At 39.7% G+C, this 16401-nt stretch overlaps 1 pseudogene; it reads left to right on the top strand.

The window, feature by feature from the left end:
• Positions 1 to 3364: 3364 nt before the first annotated feature.
• On the top strand, positions 3365 to 4766 carry LOC123806290 (annotated as a pseudogene).
• The last annotated feature ends 11635 nt before the right edge of the window (positions 4767 to 16401 follow it).

Raw genomic sequence — 16401 nt, forward strand, 5'->3', positions numbered from 1 at the left:
AGATCCAGATGGTGGAGTGGGGGCGAGGGGTGAACCCTGATGCTGTCAGCTTTCTCGTGGCTGTCTTCCCGTTTCTGCATTCAGTGTCATGCTGCAATGTCAGAGAAGTTTTTTTTAATATTCTAATATACTTTTCTATTGAGATATATTGGCATATTACATAGTGTGAGTCTAAGGTACATGACACCTTGATATGATATCCTCATATTGTGCTATGATTGCTGTTGTCACGATAGCTAACACCTCTCTTGCATCCTGTCACTTAATTATCATTTCCTCTAGTGGTGGGAACAATTAAGATCTAGTCTCTTAGCAAGTTAAATGTTTATAATGCAGTTTTGTTGTCTATAATCACTGTACTGTATATCAGATCTCCGGGACTTGTCTGACAGTTACAAGAATGTACCCTTAAACAACTCAGCCCTCCCCAACCCTGAGCCACTGGTAATTGCTATTTCTCTCTCTTTCTGAGTTTGTTTTATTTTTAGAGTCCACATATAAGGGATTTCATTCATATAGTATTTGTATTTCTCTGTCTGGCTTATCTCACTTAGATAATATCCTTAGGGTCCATCCATGTTGTCACAAATGAAAGGGTAGTATTCCATTGTGTGTGTGATATAGACATAGATAGATATCTTCCTTATTCATTTATCCATTGATGGACACTTAGGTAATTTTATACCTGGGCTCCTGTGAATAATGCTGCACTAGACATGGGAGTGCATTTATCTCTTCAATAACCAGTTTTCATTTTTTAAAATAAATACCCAGAAGTGGGATTGCAGGATCATATGGTGAATCTATTTCTAATCTTTTGAGGACCCTCCACGCAGTTTTCCATAGTGGCCGAACCAGTTTAGAGTCCCACCAACAGTGCACAAGCGTTCTCTGTTCTCCACATCCTTGCCACCCCTTACCTCTTGTCTTCTTGATGATAGCCATTCTGACAGGTGTGTGGTGCTATCTCATTGTGGTTTTTATTTGCATTTCCTTTGTGATTACTAATGATGAGCATCATATATTATAAAATTTTTAAGTTTCATGTGGTTTTGTAGGGATGATTGTGTGTGTATGCATGTGTGTGTAGTAATCAAAAGAGAAGTTGAAAGAAACCCTGCCGGCTAAAAGCCTGGGGAGAAGGATAATGAGGCTTTCCTGTGGGACTTGTTTTGAATGCCAGAAAATACCAACATAAAGGGGAGCTTAAGGAGTCGATTGTACAAAACTTCCAAACCCACCCTTTGTAGATCCATGTGCTCTCAGGAACAAGCCTCTTTATCTGAATTTCCTTCAGAGAAGTAGACACCATTGCCTCAGAGCATTGGTGAAAAGGAACTCAGTATGAATAATGCTTTTGGTCTTCACTAGTGGGGGAAGCCAGTGTGACTGAGGCTGCTGCAAATTCCACTAACTCAGTAGGTGGAGTTGCCCACTGTTTTCCATGTATAAGATGCCAAATCACCCATTTGTCAGAACTTTTCACTTTCCAGCTAGAACTTTGGTGCCATAAGGTGTGTTAGTTATAACCTAGAATGAGTTTTCATGTCAAATAGTTTAGAAATAATAACTTCAGTAGGATTATAACCTGGTATTTATTGCCATCACCCCTGTGTCAGAATCTGAGAAATGTTTTTGTACAGTTACGAATGCTAATCTTTACAAGGTCTGTCATGTAGGTGTCATTATTGCCATTGTACAGATAAGCACACTAAGACACAGAGATTAAGAAATATGCACAGGATGGTACCTCAGACTGGAGCCTAACCCCTAACCCCTTAGCCTTCTCTTCTTATCTACTATTAACTAAAAATCCAACAACAGATAGCATACCAAACACATGCAGGCTTTCTCCCTGCCCCAATATGCTGTGTTTATGTGCTCAAGTTTCTCAATTAGAATGACTCAAATGCAGAAAACTAGGGGGTTGCAGGGGAGCTTGTTTTTCTCCCAGGAGGCTATGAATAATGATGGGCATCCTTGCTTATCTGGTTCCATCATCATTTCACTTTCTTATAATAAGGAATATTTTTACCCTGACTGACTCAGAGTGTTTTTCACTGGGGACAGAGTGACTGCCGTTGATTACAGCCAAAATGACAGCCATCTGTGAGCATGACGATTTTGTAATGGGGCAAAGACCCTGGCTCTAGAATGCCACATGGAGGTTGGGCAGGCCAATGTGCTAGCTGGCTACTGTCTATACATTTCCAGTTAAGAGACTCTTAATTATTTTGGGTTGCTTTCCCCTACCCCATTTCTATGTTTAGAAAAAAAGTGAGTCATATGTTAAAGCTAATTTTACTGCCAAAAATTTCAAGTCTGTGTCTACTCTCCCCTGTTATTACCCGGAAAGGAGTTTGTAAAAAGTTAGCGCTAACAGCTTGCATTAATCCATCCCAGCTTAGCAAATTCCCTGGCTGGTCTTCTGTGCTTAATGCAGCGCGTCTCGTCAAAGCCAGCCTGTTCCAACACTCTTAACTAAAGGCTGCTGCTCATGATCTGAGGAGGCCGAAAATTCATTCTCATCTATTCAGAAGTGGAAATGCAGACACTTGAATAAATATTTCACGCTATCTTGTAGTAGCTAAAACTCTTCAGTGTATACTCAACAATGCTTCATTACCTTTTCATCTGTTCTTGGGTGAAGTTATGAATGCAAGCAAAAGATGATCACATCTTTAACTCAAGTACAATTGAAGGTTTTTAAATAAATTCTAACATGTTAGAAATCCCATTTAAAAGCACACACACACACACACACACATATACACAAACACACATATATATTCTCACTCTCAAGATATAAACAGTGAATTGTCCCTTTTATAGAAGTGTGTGAATACAATTGTTTAATGTGTTTTGGATGTCTATTAGAGCCATGGAATCATGTGCCAGGCACATTACAATTATAATAGACCCTTGTCATTTGAGGACTGTGACATCTGTGATTTTGAATACTTTCCACTGAACCTGAGGCTCCATGATGCCAAGGCTTGGATTTGTATTTGCATTCTGTGAGCAGAAAAGGAGCAATTTGCCCAGCTAGTGAGCACCTCTGGTTCTCAGCACCAGCACCACCAGTGTCACCAGTACTAGAACCAGCACCAGCACCCCCACCAACAGTACTAGTACCAGCAGCACCAGCAGTACCAGTAGCACCTGTACCAGCAGCACTAGCACTTTCCTGTGGCTTTTTCTCTTCTCCTTTTACCTTTTGCTGGTTACTGTGCTAAAACCTGAAACATTTTATAAACATGTTTTAATCATATTTTGGAGACCTTGGGGCTTAATGCTTGCCTTCCTCATCTGCAGCATCCTGCTTCTTTCCTGGGTGGCAACAACCAGTGGATGGAAATTCACCATGTCTATTCTGAAGCTGCATGCCAGTGAGATCTTTGACTCTTATGGGAATCCCACTGTAGAGGTGGATTTCTACACCACAAAAGGTCTCTTCAAGCTGCTGTGCCCAGTGGTGCCTCAACTAGTATCTATGAGGCCCTAGAGCTTGGGGACAATAAAAGGACATGCTACATGGGGAAGGGTGTCTCAAAGGCTGTTGAGCACATCAATAAAACTATTGTGCCTGCCATGCTTAGCAAAAAACTGAGCATTGTGGAGCAGGAGAAGATCAACAAGCTGATGATAGGGCTGGATGGAATGGAAAATAGATCTAAATTTGGCGTGAATGCCATTCTGGGAGCATCCCTAGCCATCTGCAAGGCTGGGGCTGTTGAGAAGGGGGTGCCCCTGTATTGCCACATTGCTGACCTGGCTGGCAATGCCAAGGTCATCTTGTCAGTTCCAGCTTTCAGTATCATCAATGGTGGTTCCCACACTGGCAACAAGCCAGCCATACAGGAGTTCATGATCCTCTCCGATGGTGTCATAAACTTCAAGTAAGCCATGCACATTGGAGCAGAAGTTTATCACAACCTGAAAAATGTCTTCAAGGAGAAATTATGGGAAAGATGCCACCAGCATGGGGGAATGAAGGTGGGTTTGCTCTCAACATCCTGGAGAATAAAGAAGCCCTAGAGCTGCTGAGGAATGTCATGGGCAAAGCTGGCTACACCAACAAGGTTGTCATTGGCATGGATGTAGCTGCCTCTGAATTCTTCAAGTCAGGAAAGTATAAACTGGACTTCAAGTTGCCCGATGACCCCAGCAGGTACATCAGCCCTGATAAGTTGGCCAAACTATGCATATCCTTCATCAAGGACTACCCAGTGGTGTCCACTGAAGACTCCTTTGACCAGGATGACTGCAAAGCATGGCACAAGTTCACTGCTAGTGCAGGAATCCAGGTAGTGGGGCATGACCTCATAGTGACCATTTTGAAGCAGATTGCCAAGGCCAGGGATGAGATATAGTACAACTGCCTCCAGCTCAAAGTGAACCAGATTGGTTCTGTGTCTGAGTCTCTTCAGGTGTTCAAGCTGACCCAGTCCAATTGGTGGGGTGTCATCATGTCTCATCACTCTGGGGAGACTGAGGATACCTTCATCACTGATCTGGTGGTGGGGTTCTGCACTGGGAAGATCAAGACTGGTGCCCCTTGCCAATCCGGGTGCTTGGTCAAGTACAACTAGCTCCTCTGAATTGAAGAGGAACTGGGCATCAAGGTCAAGTTTGCTGGCAGGGACTTCAGAAACCCCCAGCCAACTACACTCTGGATAGGTGAGCCCCTGAGCCCTGCAGTCACTAGTGTGATAAGTAGACTTTTGCTCCTGATGTCTGCACTGGCAGCTCCATGCCCCTGCTGATCTTTGCAGGGGCCTCTGGTGGTCACCGGCCCTGTCCCCAACCTGTATCTCTGTATGAGTGTTTCTGTTTTATTTGTTTGAAACCTGAGATGTTTTGTAACTTGTGAAAAAAATGGACCTGAAAGAATACATTACCACTTTTCATGGTACAAACAGTATGCTATTGATAAATTGGTAAATTATGACATTGGAAAATTGAGGAATTCGTAAAGCTTCCAGCAGTTGTCCTCTCAGAGCTTTGGTTTCCATTTTAAAAATATGTCTAAATTTAAAAATAAAATGCACACATGCCCATCTTAAGATTTTCAATATGAAAACAACATTCACTATTTTCATTACTATTCCTATCTAGTCATCCAACCATTTGCTCATCCAACAAATATTTGTCCAGCTTAGCAGGGGGATTGAGATTGCTTACAATTACAACAATGCTGACTATTATTTATGATTACTGAAAACAAAAGGGGTCCTGTGTGGATGCTTTAAATGCATCACCTCGTTTTTAATCAACAAATCAGCATGTGGCATAATGTAGTGTTTTGGAATTTCAGAAGAGAGACAGGTTATTGGCCAGTGTGATGAGGCCCAGCTTTGCAAGACAGATCCTCTGATCTTGAGGGGGCTAATCTGTCAAGCAAATTGGAAGTTCAGTAGCAGGGTGGAAGAGAGGAATGTGCATCAGGGAGCAACCAGGGCTGGACTTAGGACTGCTCTCTGCAAGAGATGACCTGCTGTCATCTAAAAGGGGCTTCGGGCAACCTGCTGCCCCACCCTACAGGTTAGGGAAGAAAGGCAATGACAAGTAGGAGATGAGTATGTTGGAGAATAAAGAATGTTACTCTAGGTAGAGGAAACCACACACTGGAAATCTCACAGATGGGAAAGTACAAAGAGTATTTATGCAAGAGAATATTAATCAATTTATTTGGAATGCGTGGTTCAAGCAAAAAGGTGGAAGGTTTGCTTCAGATTGTAGAGGGTGGTTTGACTTCCAGAAAAGCAGATTTATTTTGATTAGTCCATGAGATCCCACTGCCAATTTTTGAGTAATGAAATAGCAGGATCCAAGTGAAATTTTCAGATCCTTTCCCTACTAAGAATTTATACCTTTTCCTACTAAACTAAGCCTTATAAATGAGCCCAGGATCGAAAAGTAATAGTTTCACCATTCACCATGGTGATGAGTACTTTCATTTGGTCAACCAGGAGCACTTCTCTTCTTTTGGAGTGCACACCTGTGTTTTAGTGGGGGAGGGTGCTAATCACACACCCTCTCTCTTGTTACAGGGGTGAGTATGTAACTAATGCTGCATCACAGCATTATTTTATCCCTATGGTCGCAGTTGTGAGTTCAACCCTTGAACAAATGATCCAAACCAGGACATTCTGAATCCTTCTCTGGGGAAAGAAAATACCTAGGGAAATGAAGCCCCATCCTCTTGAGCACAAACGACATGGTACAGAGTTACTGGTACCATATGTATTTTATGTAGTAAAGAGAGATGGGAGAGGGGAGAGAGGAAGAGAAAGAGAGACACAGAGAGATAGACATTGATTGATTTCTGGTGCTCTTTGGGTCTTGGAGCTGGCCCACTCTAGGCCAGCTTCACCTTGGCCTGAGTATAGTTTTGGTAAATAAGTCAATACATCTTTCCTTTATACTTGGTTTCCTCATTAACAAGATGGCAAATTTTATTTACTGGAAATTTGCCATGAAAACTATCATACACACACACACAAGCATACACACCCAACAGTAAGAGAAAGACAGGTAACACTATAGGAATATGTGCACACCTCTTTCACTGGAGAGTTAGGGGGCATCCTTGGACTCCATCTGTCCTGGAGACAGTGCCCTTTTCTGTGGTATCCCTGGGTTCACTGGAGCCAAGCCTGGTGTAGGTGGTAATGGGAGTGGTTGTCCACCAGGGGACCCCTGTGCCAAGGAAGTATCAGAAGGGCAGGGGAAAAAGTGGGTGGAGCAGATAGTAACCAAGGGGTGAGGGGCAGGCACAAATGTTATTCTTTCTGGGCTTTGGAAAAGCTTTTTTGTTTTGTTTTTCTAGGGTGAAGTTGAAATATATGAGGTAATGAGGAATGAGTATAAAGCTTGTTTTTTAAGTCTTACAGTAAGTTATGACTTATAAATTATTCAAGGTTCCTTAAGAGAGGCATATGGAAGTTGCAATCTAATGAGTATCTTTGGCTACTAAACTATATCTCTTTGAATAAGACTGCATGCAGAAATGGGCCATGGGATTTATTTGGTTACCTGTAAGTTATCACATAAAAGATTCTGATTACTATCACTGCATAATACAACTAAGGTAACTATATAAAAGTATTGGCTTTGGGTTAGCTTCCAAATGATCTTTACCATTTTAATTGTTTAGACATTACCCTTTTCCATGCTCTCCCAGAATTCAGAATGAGACAAACAGTAGGAAAACATAAAGTCATTTGGTATGTAATCATCACAGCAGAGTGATCCTTCCCGAGTCTGCATTTGTACTTTGTCTGCTCACCTCCAGCCTGTGGCTGGTGCCAACAACAGCAGTTACTTGGCCATGTCCGCGTCATTTAGGACTAAAGGTCTGACACTGGCCACTACCTGCTTTGCATCTAACTTTCTAACTTCTTCTGGCATTCTCCTGCTCCCAGACTCTTGCTTTATCTTCTGCTTTGATCCTGTCCTAGTCCTGGAACAAGGTAGCATGGTGCAGGGTGAAGGTCATCTAGAGGCTGCATGGTTTCATGGACCAGGCATGGACTTGAAGAGGTACATTCATTTAAGAATTTACTCTGTATCTAACACACTAATCACTGTTTGGATAACTGTAATTCCAACATTGTACTTTTAGCTCTGTGAGATTCCACAAATTACTTCATCTGGGTCTCAGTTTACTCATCTGTAAAACGGGGTGATAGCTCACTTGTAGAGATTATTGCAAAGTTTAATGTGATAGTATAAGTCAAGTAATTTACACAGAATCTGTTACATAGTAAGTATTCAACAGTGGGTAGGTTTTATAATCAGTATTTTAAATGCTGTGTGTTGTCTGTTGTGTTTTGGATGTTTCTCTCCCTGTTCCTGTCATTGTGGTACTTTCAGCTGCTCTAGGTAATCAACCAGGCTGATGTAATGTGGTCTCTTACCTGGAGGTGGGGTTATTCCTAGTAGTGGGCACTTCCAGCATTGCCCTAGCTCTAATGGAAAGAGGTGTGCTTTTCATTTGTCATTGCTCTTTATGAGCCATTGTTGTGGAAGAGGGAACCGATGTAAGAGAAATATTAGATCTCCTACCCTAAGAGCCTTCATTTAATGGAGGGCAATAAAGCAGAACACATGCATGAAGTACAATGTACTGTTTCAAGGGAAGCCTATGGCAAGGTGCACTGGATGGAAGCACAAATGGCTCTCCCTTGCTGGCCTGTGACTTTGGTCACCTTGATTAGTCAGCATCTACAAGCATAGCCAAAGGCAGTAGCTCTTAACCACTGGGATATATACCACCAGAAGGATGAGGAAATATGTAGTTGAAACACAATATTTAGAGTTTTATCACAATTATAAAGCAATAACTCCCTCAATTTCCCTGTCTACTTAAATATGATGTGTTTATTTCTGTTGATGCTTCTGCTTAGATTTTCCTTCTGTGACCAACTGGCAGTGAGCACCAACCTAAAACAATGGGCAGTTCTCCAAGCAACCCATTCTCGTCCATCAGTAACAATGTGGGGCATGATCTGTGCAGCCAACCTTATCTGCCAGGGACCTGTCACTGCATTTCTGGCCCTCCCCATGTTTGCTGCAACACAGCTCTGTGAGTGGAAATGACTGGGAAGGAGAAAGATTGTGGCCCCATCACAAAGTTCACATGAAGTCGCCAGCAAAGATGAACATCAGAGAGTGGACACATCCTTAGGAGATTTGAACTGTTCTGTTTCTTATTTGGAAGCTACAAAAATAATTTTTAAAATTTGCTTTATTTTCCCTACCACAACCAATAGAATAAAAATATTGCTTGGCAGAACTTCAGATGGCAGATTGAGAACTGCTAGTGAAAAAGGCAGTACTTCATCAAGGAATCCCTGGAAAGAGGGCAATTCCAAAGATGCTGCTATGCCGTGATACTTCCTCATTTTGACAATCTGAGAAGTTATTGTCTGCATGGTTCTAGGGTCTTTTTGTCTTGCTTCATAGGTGACTACATTTGAATTAGCTAACAAAAGCATTAACAAGCCTTTATTAAGCTATTATTTTTTTCATAAAGCCCCTTCCAGATAATTCCTCAAATATTATCAATTGAGTCTTCACAACAATGATATAAGAGATGGTTTAGCATAGTGTTAAAGGAGTAGGCACTGGCATAAGACTGTGCAGTTTTGAGTAAGAGGTCTGTCAGTGAGTAGGTATGGGCTGGGGCAATTCCATAATGATCTGTGCTTCAGCTCCCTCAACACTAATGTGTTGAACAAACTTTATGCCAACTACCTCAGGGGGCTTGAGTGAGGATTAAGCAAATTAATAATGTCAATACTAGATATAAATATTAGTTATGATCATTAACACCTTATGATGGCAAAGTGAAACTCAGAGAACTTAGCTGACTTCCCCAAGATCACACAGCTAGTGAGAAGCACAATCAGGATTCAGCACAGCCCCTCTGGCTATAAAGGCTGGCTGCTGAAGGGATTGTAGGAACTTAGTGAAGGCAGATCTTTGGTGGGAGACTCACTGGAGAAAGTGAATGTCAGCCGGAGATGGGGCCTTTTGGTAGAGATCAGCCTGCCCCACTGTCTCTCACAAGGGCTGTTCCTCTGTCACTGTAGAGCAGAACCCTTCCTAAGAAAGCTGGTGTGGAGTAAAATAACTGATACAGGACCATGTGTCCCTGTGGTTACCATAACACACTGCAGAGAAGCTGAGATTTCCACAGGGAAGTGCATAAAGTAATTGTGACAGGGAGCAACATGCAGCTGTCCCCAAGCTGGGCCCCACTGCCTGCGCAGTGTATGGATCAGGTAATTGCTAGCAGTTCTGCAGGTGCTTAGCAGCCTGAGTAATACTGTCTTTTCCTGCTCTCTCCACAGTGTAGAGCCCTGTTCCTCCCCTCTCGGCTGGGCTCAGTGGGGCAGGCTGCTCAGGCTGGGGTTCCACCTATCATTCCTTTCTTTATTTTTTTAATTTTTAAATTAAATTTATTTAATTGCAGTGACATTGCTTAATAAAATTATATAGCTTTATGGTGAGCAATTCTATAATATGTCATCTGTATATTGTATTGTGTGTTTACCACCCAAATTCAAATCTTCTTCTGTCTTCATATATTTGGCCTCTTTGATTCTTTACTACCTTCCCACTCCTCCCTCTGGGAACCACCCTACTTTGTCTGTGTCTATGAGTTTTTGTTTGTTTGTTCATTCATTCATTTATTGCTTTTAGTTCATTTATTTGTTCAGTTTTATGTCCTACATATATATATATAAAATTATATAGTTCTTGACTTATTCTGTCTGATTTATTTTGCTTAGCATGATATTCTTGAGGTCCATCCATGTTGTTGCAAATGGCAGCATTTCATCTTTTCTTATGGATGAGTGAGGGTTACTGGGCCAGAAGGTAACCCTGTTCTTAATTTTTTGAGGAACCTCCATAAAACAGTGTTTGTACCAGTTTACATTGTCCATGGCTGCTGTATGGCCAGCAGTAAATGAGGGTTTCTTTTTCTCTCCAACCTCTCCAACACTTGTTATGACTTGTTTATTATAATTCCTGCTCATTAAAGTGAAATGTAGATAACAAAGTGTGGCATCATCATCAGCCCACCTGGCAGCAGCCCTCATAAAACCCTCACCTATAGTCCATGCCAGCTTCCCCGTTCTGTTCCCAAACAACAGGCAGAGGAATTTGTCCTTAGAAAGCTGAGAAATTGATGTTTTTCTTCCTTCCTGGGCAACAAGCACAGAGTGGCACTTTTTAAGAATAACTTTTAAAAATCACTATTCATTAATAGAAATATTTTTTGTGAAACACTTATATGACTCCACTCCAGGAAGACAAACAATCCAATAAAAAAAATGGGCAAAGGAACTGAACAGACACTTCTCCAAGGAGTACATACTGAGGACCAAGAGATATATGAAAGTATGCTCAGCATCACTAGCCATCAGAGAGATGCAAATTAAAACCACCATGTGATACCACTTCACACTGGTCAGAATGGCCATCATAAACAAAGCAACAAACAACAAGTGTTGGAGAGGTTGTGGAGAAAAGGGGACCCTAGTGCACTGTTGGTGGGAATGCAGACTGGTACAGCCACTGTGGAAAACAGCATGTAATTTCCTCAGAATACTGAAGATGGAACTGCCTTTTGACCCAGCAATTCCATTGCTGGGATCATACCCTAAGAATCCTGAAACACCAATTCAAAAGAACCTATGTACCCCAACGTTCATAGCAACACAATTCAAAATAGCCAAGTGCTGGAAGCAACCTAGATGCACATCAGTAAATGAGTGCATCAAAAAACTATGGTACATTTACACAATGGAGTACTATGCAGCAGAAAGAAAGAAGGAGGTCCTACCCTTCACAACAGCATGGATGGAACTGAAGAGCATTATGCTAAGTGAAGTAATCCAGGTGGTGAAAGACAAATACCATATGATCTCACCTACAAGTGGAACCTAATCAACAAAACACACAAGCAAGCAAAATATAACCAGAGACATTGAAATAAAGAACTAAATGACAGTAGCCAGAAAGGAGGGGGGAGGGGGGTCATGGGGGAATGAAGGGAAAAGGTCATCAAGGAACATGTATAGAGGATGTATGGACAAAGCCAAAGGCAGGTAGGATCAAGGGTGGTAGTTGGGGGTGGGTGAAGGGGGAAAGTGGTGGCAGGAAAATGGAGACAACTGTACATGAACAACAATTTTAAAATTTAAAAAAATAAGCCAAAGAAGAAAACTTTTATTGGCTATAATCTCATAATCTAAAAATAACTGTATTAATATTTTGTTACCTATTCAATCCCTAATCTATGCATGTGTCATTGCCTTTTTAAAGAAAACATAAATGCAGTCATTCTATACTTATTTGTAGCTGGTTTATTTACTGATATATCATGGATGCTTTTTCATGTTATTAAATATTCTTCCTCATTATCATTTATAAGTTAATAATGATTTATTGCATAGTTTTCCCTTAATTGTTGGACCAGTCTCCTGTTGAAACATATTTAGGTTGTTTGTAGCATTTCTCTCTTTGCTATGGAATAAAAGGATGTTTGGCTTCTTTCTTCCAAAACTGAATTGTAGACTTGTTGAAGCAACACTTTGTTGGAAAGAGGCTGTTTGATTCTGGTGCAATGAATGAAGGGAGTTCCTATGTTGAAGGCTGGATGATTGGCCAATGTTCTGATCCCATGTTGAATCACTCTCATGACATCTATTGTTCCTGATGGCAGGTGCTTCTTGCCAAAATGTTAACCTACAGTTGACTCCTGGTGTTTTCTAGATTGGAAAGACGTAATGACAATAGACCACACGTGGCTCCCTTGCTGTGGCATGTCAGGCCGCCATTATTCTTACCTTTATTCACAAATTTAGTGAACACATTGAGAGCCTGCATGGTGTGAGCCCCTGGGGATTTAGAGAGAAATACAATGAATCTTTCTATTTCAAGGAAATCTCAGGGTTACATTTGGGTGACACATTCCTTTCCTATAGGATTTGCTGTCTCCTAGTTCATCTCAGTGTGACATCTAGTGCTAACATGTGGCCCACGTGCATGTTCTGTTATGATAGAGTAGCTTTTCTCAGACCACACTTCCTGCCAAGAATAACTATAACAGATGACAAAATACCAAAAAAACAAACAATCAAACAAAGGCCCAGAAAGCTGTTTGACGGCATTGCAGAGAAGCAAGTAAGCCATGTCCCGAAGTGAAGCAAAACACAACTAGGCAACCATCCCTTTCCTGCTCTTTTTCCCCTTGAGGTATTTGCCCATTTCTGAGTGGTTAGCAATTGATAACAAAAAGATAAATAAATTTCATGTTTGGAAAATTAGCTAGGTTAACCAATTGTTAAGATTTTACTACATGTGATGTTAATTTTATGTGTCAACTTGGAGGGTATTTTAGGATGATATTAACATTCAAGTTGGTGAACTCTGAGTAAAGTAGATTGCTCTCCATAAAGTGGCAAGTCTCATCCAATCAGCTGAAGGCCTGAATAAACAAAAAGATCAACCTTCATGAGCGAGAGGGAGTTCTCCAGCAGACTGCCTTGAACTTCATCTGTACCATCATCTTGTCTGGGTTTCAAGCTGGTTGGCTCACATTACAGATTTTGGATTTGCCAGCCTCCATAACTTTGTGAGACAATTTTTTATAGTAATTTTTTATATATCATGAACATTGCATTGGTTCTGTTTCTCTGGGAAATCCTGATTAATAGATTACATCTCTTTTATTCTTCTATTGTTGTAATTATTAATTTTGCTGAAGTATTTAATACTGGTTTGAAGATACCATGATCTTTTACTGCTAAATAATTTACGATTTATTACTTAAGAATCAGACCATTCTTTTGCATAACTGCAATAAAATTCAGAAAATTAGCATTGATTTAATATTATCTAATTTATAGTCCATGTCTAAATTTCACTAATTCTGCCAATGTAGTCCTTTGTAACATTTTTAAAAGATTTTATTTATTTATTTTTGGAGAGAAGGGAAGGGGGGGAGAAAGAGGGAGAAAAACATCAACATGTGTTTGCCTCTTGTGTGCCCTCTACTGGGGGCCTGGCCCACAACCCAGGCATGTTCCCTGACTGGGAATTGAACCTGCAACCCTTTGGTTCACAATCTAATGCTCAACCCACTCAGCCACCCCAGCCAGGACCTTTGTAGAATTTTCCCCCAAGGACAAATCTAGGAACATGTATTGCATTTAGTAGTCACTCTCTTTAGTTTCCTTTAATTTGGAACACTTTTTCAGTCTTCCCTTGTCTTTATGACATTACCATTTCAAAGCATACTGGCCTGTTGCAATGTAGAATGTTATTCAATCTGGATTAAGCTGAATGTTTCCACATGAATTTTTGGTGGGAAAATACTACATCATTAATTTTGTGTTTTTCACTATCACATCAGGAGGCATATATGTCAGTTTGTCCAACTATTGGAGATATAACTTTTACTTCTTAAGTATGGTGGTGTCTAACAGACTTTTTCTGCTGTAAAAGTACCCCTTTTTCCTTTAGTAATAATAAGTACTCTGCTGGGAAATAATTTGAGACTATGTAATACCTTCTTCCTTAACATACTGTCACCCAATGAATTTAGAATCCATGGATGATTCTTGCCTGGATCTATTATTATACTGATGGTTGCAAAATGTTGATATTTAACTTTCATTCTTCAAACATTTATTAGTTGACATTCTAATATAAAGAAAAACTCCATTCTTTCTCCTTATTTAATTATTTATTTACTCAACTGTTTGTTTATATTTTTGGTATCAATATAGATCATAGATCCTTTTTTTTATTCATTGTGTTATAATCTATTATTTCCATAATTTATTTTGATATGTTGGCTTCTATGTCAGCTTCCTTTGGACATGCTATATCATTTTGGTGGAGGGTAATTAATTACTTTCTAGTACACACACATACACAAGTATTCCAGGAACATTTATACTGCCTCTATCTCTGCTGTAGAATTATCCTTTTTTTTTTCAAAAAAAAAAACTCCTCTTTTTCAGCACTGTACTGTTGGTTCCAAGCCATTGCAATGAGGCAAGAAAAATAAATGAACACATAAGGACTGTAAAAAAATGACATTATTCACAGAAAAACTAATTGGTTTTAAATCCAGCAGCCTATCCAGATAAATTACTAGAATTAATAATTGAGTATAGCAAGACCACTAGATATAAGGACAATATGTAAAAAAAATTGTATGTATTTGTACTAGCAACAAAAATACTAGATAAAATTTTTAAAAATACAAATTTTAGTAAAAAATATGGAATTCCCAGATAAAACTATGATAAAGAGAAGTTGAAGACCACTGTGTTAGAAAATTCTAATATCCCAAAATAAATTAAAGAAGACAGATATTAATTGATGAGTATGCCATGTTTACTGGCTGGAATAGTAAAGGCATCAATTCTCCTAAGATTAATCTAAATTACAATGAAACCCCAATCAAAATCTCAATGTGCTTATTATGTGGAAGTAGACAGCTTTTTATAGAAATCATATGAATATGCAAAGATATAAAAATAGCTAAGAATGATCTTGATGAAGAACAAGGTGAAAAGACTTACACTTCCATGTACCTATTATTGTGCTCCTATAATTAACACAACGTATTTTTAGTTCAATTCAAATCAAATAGTACCAAAGGGGAAAAAAACAAACATAAGTGGTTACCTGATAACATAAAAAACTTGGCTCTGCAATGATGGAGAAAGGAAGGCCTTTTATTATTTAGGGCTGGGTCACTTGTTTATTCATGAGGAAATAAACCCAGTAATCTTGACACCACTTTACTGTACCCAAAACTTGCAAATAGAATTTCAATTAAATGCTAAAGGTAATTAAAGAAAAACTTGTAGAAGAAAATGGTAGGGAAAGGCAAAGATTTTTTTAAGCTAACGAAAGTACTAACTGTAATGGGGAAAATGATACAATGAAATATATAAAATTAAGAACTTCTTTTCATCATTGAATGAGTAGAAAGGCTAGCCACATTGTGGGAGAAGACATTTGAAGTACCTTTAACTACAGAAGGACTCATATTCAGAATATATGAAGAGCACCTACAAATCAATTTTAAAAAGATTAAAACCCCACTAAAATGGACAGAAGACTTAAACAGGCACTTCACAATGGAGTGCATACAAATAGCAATAAACATATAAAAAGTGATCAACCACATTAGCCATCATAAAAATGCAAATTGAAACTAAAATGAGCCTTGACTGGTTTGGCTCAGTTGGTTGGGTATTATCCTACAAAGCAAAATGTCACTGGTTTGATTCTGATCAGGACACATACCTGGGTGCGCAGCCTGGTCCCAGATTGGGGCACATGCATGAGGCAACCAATTCATGCTTCTCCTACACACCGATGTTTCTCTCCCTCTCTTTCTCCCTCCCTTCCTCTTTTTCTAAGAATAATTAACATAGACTAAACATAGTTGTAGTCTAATTCATGCCATTCTGTCATTTATAATTAAGGTAGCTAATATCACTCCCATTTCACAGGCAGAGATTGAGATATAGAGAAATTAAACAACTTGTCTAGATTATTCACATGGTAAGAATCAGTCCTAGAAAAGGCTCAAAAGCAGATAATATTGAGATTTTTAGGATCTGCAGCTGTTTTGATGGGGGAGGAAAGGGGAGGAGAGACTTTAGGTGTGAGTTGGGGAGCAGCATTGTGGACTCTAATGGACCTGCAAGCTTGAAACAGTGCATCTTTCAAAGATTCTTTTTAAAAACTCTGCTGTTTTGGAAAGGAAGAAGTAAAACTGTCATTATTTTCTGATGACATGATACTATACATAGAGAGCCCCAAAGATTCCACCAAGAAACTGCTAGAACTGATAAG

This window comes from Phyllostomus hastatus, unplaced genomic scaffold (genome assembly GCF_019186645.2).
Source record: "Phyllostomus hastatus isolate PE091 unplaced genomic scaffold, TTU_PhHast_1.1 phas_scaffold_385, whole genome shotgun sequence".
Classification (NCBI taxonomy): domain Eukaryota; kingdom Metazoa; phylum Chordata; class Mammalia; order Chiroptera; family Phyllostomidae; genus Phyllostomus; species Phyllostomus hastatus.